At 44.8% G+C, this 13,482-nt stretch overlaps 1 protein-coding gene across 8 annotated transcripts in view; it reads right to left on the reverse strand.

Annotated features, from left to right (window-relative positions):
* CaMKII (Calcium/calmodulin-dependent protein kinase II) overlaps window positions 1-13,482 on the reverse strand; it is a 491,893-nt gene that overhangs the window by 379,056 nt on the left and 99,355 nt on the right. The gene's annotated exons all lie outside the window — the stretch shown is intronic.

Genomic DNA, 13,482 nt, shown 5'->3' on the forward strand with positions numbered 1-13,482 from the left:
CCATAACTTTTCACCTCTACACCTCTCAAACCACTTCCTCCGTCACATCATCCCATATCACACTCCTGCCTTCATCATTCCTCACTTGGTGCTCATACCGTCCATCTAACCATCAAACCACCTAACCTAATCTAACCTAACCTGACCTAACAACCAAAACTAACCAACTCAGCCTAACCTAACCAAGCCAAACCATAAAACAAACCAAGCCATGCCTAAGCAAACCTAACCTACTGTGACCTAACATGACAACCTAACCTAATCAAATAAAATCTAAGCAAACCCAATCTAACCTAACCAAACCCTAGCTCCATTCTTCTCCCATCCTGTCACCTCTCCTCTCCCCATGGCCTTTCCTAGCTCCTCTCCCCTCTCCTCCTCTGCTTTTCTCACCTCCTCTCTCCTCATGTCCCTTCTCTTCCCCCCCCCCCTCAGTCATCCCTAAGTTACGAGCAGGTAGAGTGATTCATTAACTAGGCCCCCTCACTCTACTTCCCTCACTCTACAACTCATTCTCGCTAAGCTAATTTTCTCTCATTTTACGACACCCCTACGTTGGATTTAATCAAGAGAGGAACTATGAAATTAGTTTCTCTCTCTCTCTCTCTCTCTCTCTCTCTCTCTCTCTCTCTCTCTCTCTCTCTCTCTCTCTCTAAAAAAAAAAAAAAAAAAAAAAAAAAAAGAATGAAGCAAAGTGATATGTATCTTCAACAAAATATAAAATAATGAATCCAAATATAAAAACATGTAATTCGTAGACACCATGAACCGGATTAAAAAAAAAAAAATGACTGGTACTTCAACTACTACTACTACTACTACTGCTACTACTACTACTACTACAATTACTACTACTACTACTACTACTACTACTGCTACAGCTACTAACAACAACACAGGCATCACCAACAACGACAATAAAAAGAGACCCAAAGACCTTCAGCGTGGTAAAAACACGCGAGTATTAGGTGAACAAGCCTGGGCAGGGGGAAGATATATTTTCTGGGAGGAGGAGGAGGAGAAGAAGGAGGAGGAGGAGAGAAAAAGGGAGGGAATGCGAAAATGAAGACGCGAGAAGACAAGAAAAACAGAAGACGCTGGAGAAGAGGAGGGAGATAAATATAGAGAGGAAGCGAGAGAGAGAGAGAGAGAGAGAGAGAGAGAGAGAGAGAGAGAGAGAGAGAGAGAGAGAGAGTACAGTAATGACTGAAGCTTGAAACGAAGATACAGGAGAGAAACGGAGATGGAAGGAAGAAAACGGGAGGAAGTGAGGAGAGGGAAGGCGGAGGAAAGAGATATGAGACGGAGAGATAATTTCCCGGGTGGGTTGTGGACGAGGAAGGGGGAGGAGGGAAGGGGGAGGGAAAAGGAAGGGGGAGGGGAGGAGGAGGGAAGGGGGGAGGGAAAAGGAGACAGAAAGGAGGAGGAAGAGGGGAGAGGGGGCGTTGTATGACGGTGGAACTTGAGAGAGAGAGAGAGAGAGAGAGAGAGAGAGAGAGCACTAGCCTCTAAGATCCTATTTCGTTTGATTTAAATACTAAATGAAACTGTCATCCTGCAGAAGTTTAAGAAAAGATAAAGATATAGTGACAGACACATACATAGTTAGATACATACATACATACAGAGAGAGAGAGAGAGAGAGAGAGAGAGAGAGAGAGGATATCTTATGGCTAGCTTGCAATATGACACTCCCATGAGATCGTGTGTGTGTGTGTGTGTGTGTGTGTGTGTGTGTGTGTGTGTGTGTGTGTGTGTGTGTGTGTGTGTGTGTGTGTGTGTATGTGTGTGTGTGTGTCATATATATATATATATATATTTATATATATATAGAAATATATATATATATATATATATATATATATATATATATATACAGTATACTATTTATTTATATATTCATCCACATACTCCTTCGAAGACAAATATTATTATGCACATACACTGTCCATTTAAAAGCGCATAAACAGCCTTTGGTTATGCATACACACAAGTATATAAACACACACACACACACACACACACACATATACAGCATTAACCAAACAAAAGCAGAAGCACACACACAAAGCACACAATGTCAGCTATGCACACCCAGACAAAAGCAAAGACAGACAGAGAGAAGCACTCGCAAAATAATGACATTAACATCAACACGACAGAGCGCAGTGGCTTAACTCTGCCTTGCACAGTGTTAGCGCCTTATTCTACTACCACACTACCATCACTACTACTAATACTACCACTACTGCTACTATCCGCACTACTACAACTACCAGTAATACCACTCCCACTTCCATACTACCACCACAACTACCACTATCAGCACTACTACCACTACCACCATTACTACCAACTATCAAAACTATACCACTGCCACCACTGATACCACCACTACCTCACTACCGCCACTGCAACCACTATCACACGACTACACTGCCATCACTACCATACCAACAACCTATCACCCTTAACGCCACTACCACAACAACCACCACTGCCTTGCTGCCATCACTGCCACCACTACCACTACATGAACCATCCCAGTATCACAACTACTACCACCATCACATCCACCACCATTAACCCACATTACTGTAACTTTCATCATTACCACAACTACCACAACAACCATCATACTGCCAAAACTACCATAATTACCACAACTATCTCCATTACAATACCGCTACCATAGGACACACCACAAACTACCAGAACTACTTAAAAAACTACCACTATACACAACCCCTCCCCCAAACACCACTCACTACCACCATCACCACCATGCACAACCATTATTATTACGAACACTACCATCATCCACTACCACAGCTACCATACAGCTACCTACCATACAACTACTAAAAGGCATATCCGTTACCACAAATACCATCATCCTCTACCACAACTACATACCACATAATTACCATCCTACACATCCACCACCACAACTACCACCATCCACTACCACAACTTCATACCACACAACTAGCAACATACGCATCCTTTACCACAACTAGCAACATACGCATCCTTTACCACAACTACCATCATCCACTATCTCAACTACCATACATCCACATACCGCATACAGATCTGCTACCACAACTACCACCACCACCAGTGCACCTACCATACCAATAACCACAATTCTTTTACCAAACGAACATACAGAACAACTACTACAACTACTACCACAATTATCACTTTTCATTGTTACTTGTCCCTCCCCCCAAACTCTCTCTCTCTCTCTCTCTCTCTCTCTCTCTCTTTCACACACACACACACACACACACACACGCAAGGCCAGTAATGTAAACAAGGCCACTGTGTATTTGTGCAACCTTATGCGTTGAGAGAGAGAGAGAGAGAGAGAGAGAGAGAGAGAGAGAGAGAGAGAGAGAGAGACAGACAGACAGACAGACAGACAGACAGAGACAGAGACAGAGACAGAGAGAAACAGAGAATTACTCTTACTTCTGGAGTCTGGTATTCAAGTCAGCTTTGTGTGTGTGTGTGTGTGTGTGTGTGTGTGTGTGTGTGTGTGTGTGTGTGTGTGTGTGTGTGTGTGTGTGTGTGTGTGTGTGTGTGTGTGTGTGTGTGTGTGTGTGTGTGTGTGTGTGTGTGTGTGTGTGTGTGTGTGTGTGTGTGTGTGTGTGTGTGTGTGTGTGTGTGTGTGTGTGTGTGTGTGTGTGTGTGTGTGTGTGTGTGTGTGTGTGTGTGTGTGTGTGCGCGCGCGCGCTACCCTACTAGCGTATAATGTTCTCATAATCCTGCTTTTGAAGACTGGCTTATTCTCTCTCTCTCTCTCTCTCTCTCTCTCTCTCTCTCTCTTAATGAAGTGCTTTCCCTTCCTTTTTTCTCTCATACTCTCGCGCTCATTCACGCACTCACACCCTCTCACGTACTGTAGACACTCACTTTTATATATCCCCACGCAGCCTCACCTCCACTGCTGCCCATCATTATCACCATCATTAAAGCCCTGTTTTCAGTGTAATAAATGGGGTGGGGCAGAACAGGAACAAGATTTAAGAGAGAAAACAGAAAACTAAGAGACTATCAACGGGGTGGCCAGAGTAAATGGACCACACCTGCATTCACAAATTATTCAAGTCTTTCATTCTTTTATTTACACGTACATTTAGACTCTTATTCATTTATTCACACACTCTTCAAGACTTCAGTAAATTCAATCCCTCCCATATTTGCTAACTTCAGATAATTTTAACACTGAATTTAGGAAGGACCCCACGAAAGAGAGAGGATCCAGACACTCTCTATGAAGTCTGTAGCACAACAGCGTCTTTTGACTTTTCTTACCACTATCAGCAGACGACTTTTGAAACCATATCTAGTGCTCACTGGATTAAAAAGTAACAGAATGACAGAAAGTCACAGAAGAGTGTAAAATATTATAGCAACAAGGAGAGAAAAGAATGTTTAGATAATTATGAATGACAGGGAGCAAGAAAATCAAAAAGAAGGATTGGTAGATACATATATAAATGGATAGAAAGATAGATCGACAGACAGATAAACAGACAGATGGATGAACAGAGAAATAGACAGGCAGATGGAGACACAAACATGGCCAGAGAGAGATCGAGATAAGCAGAAAAAGACGTAGAAAAACTACCGCACAAAAGTTACATCAAAATACAAGAGGAACAGAGCGAAACTGTGGTCCTCAAAGTAGGCTACAAACCTGGTCTTCGTCATTCTCTGCAACACCTGTCATGCTTCTTGCGCTCCTTATGTAAGATTCACACCTGACTGTCTGCTTTGTGTATCTGTCTATCTACTTAGCTGTCTGTATAATTGTAGGTCCGTTTGCCTTGAGTTCTGTCGCTCTGGATAATCTGTCTATCTCTCTCAGTACACACACACACATACACACACACACACACACACACACACACACACACACAGAACTAAGACTGTTTACCTTCTGGTTGCCCACTGTACGGTAAAAGAGATCACATTTGCACGCGTTGCAAGGTCGCGAAATTTTTAAGTTCACAAGGAATACAGTTTCGCAAAGGTTACAATTTGCATGAGTTATAGGTCTACCTACTTTCCAATGGTTACAGTTTCGTAGGGTTGCAAGTTTACTTAGTTCGTGTTCATTATAAGTTCTTGATGATTATTACTTCGTACAAATTTAAAAATATGCACTGAATACAAGTTCACAAGTTCCAAAAGTCAACACTTCATCATCATCGTCATCATCATCATCATCATCATCATCATTATCATCATCTCAGTCCTATTTCTTATTACCACATGAGGTCAAAGAGATCAAGATTCTACACCTAGAGCGCATAGAAGTAGGGAAATTATCAACAGAGTGCCACGTGAAATGACCCATATATTCATTCAGTTGTCATTCAAGACCTCTAGAGTCTCGGCTTCAGCTCATACGCCGAATAATCCATACAAAACTTGACTGCCGAGTAAACAATAAAAAATACATAAATCAGTGAGTGGTACCATTATTTGCATCTCCCTAAATTCTTCATCCATCCATCCATTTCAATCTTTCTTCAGTTATACTGCTCTACCAATTCTGTCCCTCGCTTATTCCTACACCCATTTATCATATTCAGCTTTCTTCTTTGCCATCCGCGTCACTTCCTTCCCTCAAAGTCACTCATATATACCTAAACCACCATCCTATTCGCGTACTTCTCCTGTATATGATCAAAACATCTAAGCATATTCTCTCCTTCCCTTAAATCAAGTCTTCCTTACTCAACAGCACATCTATCACGAATCTCTCTAGTTCTTGCGGCTAACGATTATATCATTTAATACTTAGGCGAGAGCACCTCTTCTCTCCAACACTCCAACTTTATTTCCTAGATGCAAGTTCCCTCCCATTATCTTGCTGTCTACCATCTTAGCTATCCTCCTAAAGGCCTATCGTCCTAGCTACCTATCTTAGCTGCCTTCCCTCCAGCCAGGGTAAGTGACCGCAGTAAGAAGCCTTCCCCCACCCCACCCTCCGACACATCACTGGCTTCTCTGGTCACTGGGCTCTTGGTTTGGTCTTCTTTGCTGTTGTCTTCTTGAAACTTTTTATTCATTCTGTCCTTATTAGGTAACTATGTGTGTTGTGGCGATGTGCAATGCCTCAGTGTGTGTTGTAGTAGTGTGAAGATTGGCAGTGCATTGTGTGGCAGTGTATTGTGTGTGATAGTGCATTGTGTGATAGTGTATTGTGTGGCAGTGTATCGTGCGGCAGCGTATGGTTAGGTTGTGTGGAAAGTGACGATGCATGGTGTTGTGTGGTATGGTAGTATAGGGTTTACGTGGAATGCGAGACTGTGTGATATGGTAGTGTCAGGTGGTGGTATATTGTGTGGTAGTGCGTGATGTGGCAGTGTGTGGTGCCATAGTGTGAAGAGTGACAGTGGTAGTCTGTGGTGTAGCGGTTTGTGGTGTGGTAGTGTGAAGAGTGCAAATGTGTGTGGTAATGTATGATGTGGTAGTGTGAAGAGTGCTTGTATGTATGTGGTGTGGCGTGGTGTGGTATGGTAGGCTAGTTTGTGGTGTGGTGGTGTTTGGTGTGGTAGTGTGAAGAGAGGAATTGTGTGGTGTCGAACCGTGGGGGGTTTATGTGTGCGATGGTATTGTATGGTGTGGTAATGTATGTGGTGTCGAGGTGTGTGGTGTGGCAGTGTGTGTGGTATGGTGGTGTGGCAGTGTGTTATGGTGGTGTGGCAAAGTGTGTGTGGTGTGATGGTATGTGGTGTAGTTGTGTGGGGTGATATGTGGTGAGGCAGTCAGGTGTGTGCGAGGTATGGCAGTGTTGTGTCAAGTATGGCGTGCAAAATGTGTGTGTGTGTGTGTGTGTGTGTGTGTGTGTGTGTGTGTGTGTGTGTGTGTGTGTGTGTGTGTGTGTGTGTGTGTGTGTGTGTGTGTGTGTGTGTGTGTGTGTGTGTGTGTGTGTGTGTGTGTGTGTGTGTGTGTGTGTGTGTGTGTGTGTGTGTGTGTGTGTGAGAGAGAGAGAGAGAGAGAGAGAGAGAGAGAGAGAGAGAGGAATGTGTTTCTTACTGCACAGTGACTTCTATGATTCTGTATAAAGGATTCATAAGCCAACAGCAAAGATACACTAGTAACATTTGGCAATTAAATGACCTTAAAACAGTGTTCATTGCCCTTTCACAAAGCTCACAGACGCATTAAAAAAATACCCCTATTATTACTATTACACATAATTTGAATGTGATATCAGTGGTGTGGGTTGGCATCCTCTCCGCCATCTCTCACCCCCGGAACAAAAAAAGAAAAACACAAACGTAAGTGCATTACCACCAGCCTCAAACGAACGGCTTCTATGTCACCCTGTCCTTCGCAAACAGGCTGCCTTGTTTCAAATTCACACCCACCACTCTTATGTACCTCTCTACCCTATCCCTGCATCTCATCCTTTTATATATATTTTTTTTTACAATAACAGAACGGAGGAGGGAAAAACAAATGAATTAAAAAATAATTCTTACACCTGATTGCAGATGTCCTTCATTCAAAAAAATAGAAATAAAACAACTAGCTCATCCCCTCACGACGCAGTAGAGACGACCTTGGTTTGACAGCCCTGCAGACCCCCAGTGCCTCTAATTACGATTATAATCAATTACTGTCAGCATGCCAGGCCAGTCAGCAACGCAGCCTACACAGTCTTAAGCACTGCCCTAATTCCGCTCCTCCTTGAATTATTTAGAGGGGAATTACATGCACCTTACATAAAAGGGCTGGTATTCCCTTCAGCATTGGTGGGCATTGGAACACCTCTTGGTTATTAGTTATATATGTATCTAATTTTCTCTTCTTGGCTTACGAGTCACATTTAACAGTTTTCCTTTCCAACTTCCACATATGACACCAGTATTTCTTTAAAATTCTGGTGGGCTTCGGAGGTCCTGGCATCTCCTCTAACTAATCATGTCTGCATGTGAAACGCTAATTTTCTCTCGTATATTCTGGTGATGGTAGGAGTCAGTATAACAGGTCTTCCTTGCACGTATGTTTCCGTCTGTGGCACTTCAATATACTCTCGTTTATGCTCTTCAATATTCTTTTTGTTGATTCTAGTGAACTTAAGAGGCTTTCTAACTCAGCTTTCCCTGCGATTTGTTTTGTATAATTTACCTTAATATTCCTGATATTGACACAGAGTAAATCAAGAGAATATTAGCGCCCCATATGCAAATGTAAACACCCTAATGAAGAGGTGTTATAATACAGAAGCAAGAGTATTACTTCTATTACCGCCCTTGCAGCTCAGATAGATAGATAGATAGAGAGAGAGAGAGAGAGAGAGAGAGAGTAATGCCAGCAGTAGTTTGTTATGCTAAAATAATACCAGGTGTAGCTGTTGCGCTCAGACTTGCAAATGGCGAGAGAGAGCTTCACTCTGACTCACGCATATACTGTACACTCGCTTCTCAAGTTACTGACACACAACCTTGGCCTCCCCTTCATGTTTAATCTTTGTTAGTGTGTTTCTCTCTCTCTCTCTCTCTCTCTCTCTCTCTCTCTCTCTCTCTCTCTCTCTCTCTCTCTCTCTCTCTCCTGGAAAGTTCCCTATTACCTATCGCTGCCATGGTTTCTGATCCCCACCCTGGCTCTCTCCCTGTTTCCTGGTCTTCGTATACCTGCCTCTGTGTTTCTCTGTATCATTACGTGTGGGATCTTTGCTATAAAATCTGTCATAAATGTTTCTCTGTCACGCTATAGCCTACGAGTACCTATACAGCCGTCTCTGCCCTACCTGACTAACCTGCCAAGTCTTTCCCTATCTATCTAAACTCGTATTAAATGTAACTGCCTGCTTACCTACCCTATTTTCATACTTCTTTCGCATATGATCACGACATCAAAAAAACATTCTCTTCTTCCCTTAAATCAAGCCTTCCCTGCTCCACATCACATCTGTCACGAATCTCTCTAGTTCTTACGGCAAGCGACCATATCATACAATACTTAATTACGAGAAAGTCCTTCCCATTTATACCATCCCTACTTACCAACTTATTATGCCCTACCTTGCCCACCCCTCCCTGCCCTACTCCGTCTTGCCCAGACTCTCCCTCCCTACCCACAGACCCCGTTCTTACTCGTCTACTTACATAACTTACTATTTCACCACCCCTTGCCTTGTCTTGCCCTACGTCGTAACGCCCTCCAAACTCACACTCTCCTCCCCTGCCCTGTCCTGCCCTGTCCTGTCTTGTCCTGTCCTGCTCCACAGCTCGCTCCCTACCCACACCCTTCCCACTTACCTGCCTGCCTGGCCTGCCCTACCCTGCCCCTTCCCCTGGCGAGCGGGCCTACTCCAGCAGATGAGTGTGAGTGTTTATTGATCACCGGGACGGCAGTGCATCCCGACAATACTGCAGCCCCCCTTCTACCCCTCCTCCCCTCTCCACGCCACCCCCCCGCCCCTCTCTACACCGTATCAACCCCTACCTGTCCTCTCCACGCCCACTTCAGACCTACCTTTGCCCCCCTCTAGCCCCACGCCCCCCTTCACGCTCCCTTCTACCCTCGCCTGCTTCTGGGTCCCTTGTACCTCATTCTCCCAACTAGTCTCCCTCCACTTGCCCCTCTGCCGCGTCCATTTCCTCATCTTTTTCCTCCGCCCCTCTCTACCCTGTATAAATCCCCACATGCTTCCTTCACGTAACGCACCTGACCCTCACTGCCCCTTTTAATCCCCGTAAAAATCCCTCACTGCCCCTCTCAATCGCCCTCAGCTTCCCCCTCCACCCCTTTCATAGTTCCCCCTTCTCCCCAACGCCCCACTTAGCTGATACATCCACCCAACATTGCTCCCTCAACCCTCCTCCACTTCCCTCAACGCCACCATCCATCCCGTCCACCCCTCTCAACTCCCCCCTCTGCTCCCTCAACCCTCCTCCACTTCCCTCTACGCCACCATCCATCCCCTCCGCCCCTCTCAACTCCCCCCTCTGCTCCCTCAACCCCCATCCACTTCCCTCTACGCCACCATCCATCCCCTCCACCCCTCTCAACGCCCCTCTCTGCTCTCCCTCACCCTAATCAATTCAGTGGATCCATTTCTTTTGTTCCCCGTCCATACGAGCTGTCACAATCGAAGGCTGGATCTTCTTGTCTTTTGTTCTTGCGCGTAGGATCCACAGTCATTGCGCACTAATATTCTCTCTCTCTCTCTCTCTCTCTCTTGCTCCTTCCCTAATTCACCTTTCCTCTTCCCCTGATTCTCTCCTTCTCCCTTTCTCTCGCTCCTTCGCTTCCCCCCACTCTATATTCCTTCCTCCCTCCCACTCTTGTTCCCTCCTTCTGTGTCTTTAACCTTCCCTCTCTCCCTCTATCTCTTTCTCCCCCTCTCCTTCTAGTTTTCTCTCTCCTTATCTCACTTTCCTCTATCTCCCATCCTCCCTCTCTCTCTCTCTCTCTCTCTCTCTCTCTCTCTTCTTGCTGTCCTATTCTGTGATTCAATAACTAATTTATCTATAAATCTTAAAGCCGAACAGCCTTATATGGGCAGAAAGGTCAGTGTGATCTGTTCAGCAATGAAACTCTCTCTCTCTCTCTCTCTCTCTCTCTCTCTCTCTCTCTCTCTCTCTGTCCTCTGGTTATGATGTTTCCTCAGAATATTCGTTTTCTATTTTACGTCATCCCTCTCTCTCTCTCTCTCTCTCTCTCTCTCTCTCTCTCTCTCTCTCTCTCTCTCTCTCTCATTAAAGAAAAGTCAGGATCAATACGTGTTTGTTTCCCGCCATTCGCACTTCATTGGCGGAGATGGGAATAGAAGTGCTGACAGAGCCGCTTCCTGTCCCCTGGCTATCTAGTGGCGGTTCATGCTTCCTTTCTTGTGGTTTGACGTCCTTCCTTTCCTCCCTTACTCTTTCCGTCTTTCATTCCTGCCTTCCTTTCCCCATTCCTGCCTTCCTTCTCTCAATCCTGTCTTCTTTATTCCTTTCTGTGGTTCCCCTTCCCTCCTTCCTTCTTTCACTCTTTCCTTCCATCATTCTTTTCTTCTTCTTTCCAATTTTCCTTCTCATTCTTTGCCTCCTTCCTTCCTTCCTTCAATAATTCTTTCTTTCCTTCATTCCATCCTGTCTTCCTTCTGTAAGTTATCCCTCCTTCCTTCCCTTATTTTCTTTCTCACCTTTATTCCTTCCTTTACGTTTTCCTTATTCTTCCTGTCTTCCTTTCTCCTCTCTTCTTTCCATCTTTGCTTCTTCCGTCATTCTTCCCCCCCTCATTTCTTGCATCCCATTATTTTCCCTCCCTCCTTCCTTCCTTTTTAAATTCCTTCCTTCTTTCCATCATTATAGCCAACGACTCTATCCAGCTATTTGGTTAATCCCTTCCTTTCTTCCATTCCATCTATATTTGTTCACTTCCTGTCTAGTTTTTCTTCCTTCCTGCAGTTCTGTCAAATCCTGTCGCTCCTTTCTTCCTTCTTTCTTTCTGTCATCCTTCCTGTGTTTCTGTCCCAATCTGCATCTCTCTCCGTTCATCCTTTCTCCCTTTCCTCCTCACGTCTTTTTGTACCTCATTTCCTTTTACATGTCTTCTTCCTGTTTTCCTTTTTCCTTCCCTTTCTTCCTTCTTTGCCGCAGTTCATCTCCCTTTCTGCCGCTCCCTTCCTCTCTTCTTCCGCCCTTCCTGCAGTTCTCTTCCTCTTCCTGTGCCTCATTTCTTTTATTGTGGTTCTCCTTCCGTCAGACCGTTCGTCGATTTCTCTTATCTTACTTCCAATTCTCGATGCCGTTTGGGGTCTAACTTCTTCCACATCGCTCCTCTCTCTCTCTCTCTCTCTCTCTCTCTCTCTCTCTCTCTCTCTCTCTCTCTCAAAAACTGTGTTCACTCAGCCCTGGCCAGCGAGTGAGAGAGTAATCAGGGTAATGTCAACACGCTAGGACCCTGTTGTGAAAGTCTGACGAGGGAGACAGTGAATGCCCCTCCTCCTCCTCCTCCTCCTCTCCCTCTCTCTCTCTCTCTCTCTCTCTCTCTCAAGGGCACGGGTCTCTCTGCACCGGAAGAACATCTCAAAATATTAAATAAAGTTTATGTTACTTGGATCACACTTACATACCTGGTTCAAAATGGTTTCTTGTACACAGGGTTCTCTAGTATGGTTTTCTGTAATGCTTCTCTATACACCTGGTTCTCTAACATGGTTCTCTGTTATCTGCTTCTCTGTCAGGGTTCTCTTGTCATGGTTTCTATACACTTGGTTCTCTCTCGTGGTTGTGTATGTACCTCGTTTTCTATAATGGTTCTATATCACGGTTCTCTATCGTGGTTTTCTGTACACCTGTTCTCTACCATGGTTCTCAGTCACGGTTCTCTAACGCGGTTCTATACACTTGTTCTCTATCATTGTTCTCTGTTATGGTTCCCTGGTTTTTTTATGATGGTCTTCAATTCACCTAGTTTTCTTTCCTCTCTCTCTCTCTCTCTCTCTCTCTCTCTCTCTCTCTCTCCCTCTCTCTCATCATGATATCCACCCCACCTTTCAGCTTGCTCGCTCTTCTTTAACATGCGTGCTTTAATCACTCTCCTAGCTGCCTATCCTTCTAGCTGCCTGTCCACCTAGCTGCCTGTCATCCTAGTTGTCTTTCTAGCTGCCTGTTTCTATTTTCTGCCTTCCTAGATGCCTGTCCTCCTAGCCCTCCTACCTGCGTGTTCCCCTAGACGCCTGTACTCCTAAATGCCTCCCCTCCTAGCTGGTTGCCCTCCTTGCTGCCTGTTCTCCTGGCTGCCTGTCCTACTTGTTTGTCCTCCTAGCAGCCTGCCTTCCTAGTTGCCTGCCCTACTTGAGTGTCCTCCTACCTGCCTGCCCTTCTAGCTAGCTGTCCTCCTAACTGTCCATTCTCCTATCTACCTCTCCTTACTGTTGCCTGTTCTGTAACGCCTGCCCTTTTCGATAGCTCTCCTACTTGTCTCTCCTAGCTGCATGTCCTTCTACGTGCCTGTCCTCCTAATTGTCTCATCTGTCTTCACCATCTCCCTGCCTTTCCTCCACCTCTATCACCCCCATCATCATCACTCTCATTACCAGTACTGTATCACCGTGACTGAACAGTATTCCTCTTTCTCTTCATTTTATATATACTCGTTCTGTGCATCATTATCATCGTCATTATCATCCTCATCAATATATTCATTACGGCCATTGCTTATTCTTTTCTGTCATTATAACTACCACCATCATTTCAACCACTATCATCTCCGCCACCATCATCTCTACTACCACCGCCATCACCACAACAGTTACCATCAACACCATCATCAAAACCTCTCTCATTATCACCACCATATCACCGTCACCAAAATCTCCACCTGCACCATCGCCAACATTTCTACCACCATCACCATCATCATCACCTCATCATCTCACTATCAACCCTAACACCACCACTACCTCCGTTACCACCACCATCATCTCCACAATCACTATTACTATGATCACAGCCA

Source organism: Coenobita brevimanus, chromosome 51, assembly GCF_032717465.1.
Source record: "Coenobita brevimanus isolate Jiangsu-jjx chromosome 51, ASM3271746v2, whole genome shotgun sequence".
Classification (NCBI taxonomy): domain Eukaryota; kingdom Metazoa; phylum Arthropoda; class Malacostraca; order Decapoda; family Coenobitidae; genus Coenobita; species Coenobita brevimanus.